Raw genomic sequence first — 865 nt, forward strand, 5'->3', positions numbered from 1 at the left:
GCTTACTGGAAAAAAAAATATTGTTTTGCCAAAATTAAGAATGATATTGAATGGAAGTAATTAAGCACGTCACCAATACCCAAGGATTTGAAAATATAAATAAATAAATAATGGATAATAAATTCGAATACAGACAAGTGTAATGACAGCCAAACCAGACGACTACAATTTATGGGAGAAGTATATTTAATTTTTTTTCCTCTGAGATGCTAAAATGACACTTTCCTCTCCTCTCCTCTATTTTATAAATGTACATTTTTCTTCCTTCTAACTTTTAAAATATCTCCTCTTTAATCCATTTTAATTTTTTTGTTTAACTAATTTTAATTTTATTCATTTTTCAAGAAAAAATAAATTATTTTTTTACAAAAATACCTTTTAACAAAAATTTTATTTTTTGTCATTAATTTTACTTATCAATATCAATAAATTGTTAAAAAAATGTTGGTAAAATTATAATTTAATAATTAAAAAATTATTGAAGGGTATTTTAGAAAAAAATAATATAATTATTAAATTTTTTAAAAATACAATTTAATTAATAAAAGAATAATTTATTAAAAAATATTTTGGTAAGCAAAATTTAATGATAAAAAATAAAATTTTTGCTAATGGATATTTTTTTTCTTAAAAAATAGATAAAGTTAATATTAGTTAGCACAAAAAGTTTAAAATGGATTAAAAAGAAGATTTTTTAAAAATTAGAAGAGAAGAAAATGTACATTTATAAAATAGAGGGAAAAAGAGTATCATTTTAATATCTCGCAGGGTGGAAAGTGAAATTTTCTCTAAATTGTTATCTATTTGTCATTTGAAAAGTCTATTTAGATTCTAAGATTGAGAAAATATAAAATAATATAAGTAG

Source organism: Arachis ipaensis, chromosome B02 (assembly GCF_000816755.2).
Source record: "Arachis ipaensis cultivar K30076 chromosome B02, Araip1.1, whole genome shotgun sequence".
Taxonomy (NCBI): Eukaryota; Viridiplantae; Streptophyta; class Magnoliopsida; order Fabales; family Fabaceae; genus Arachis; species Arachis ipaensis.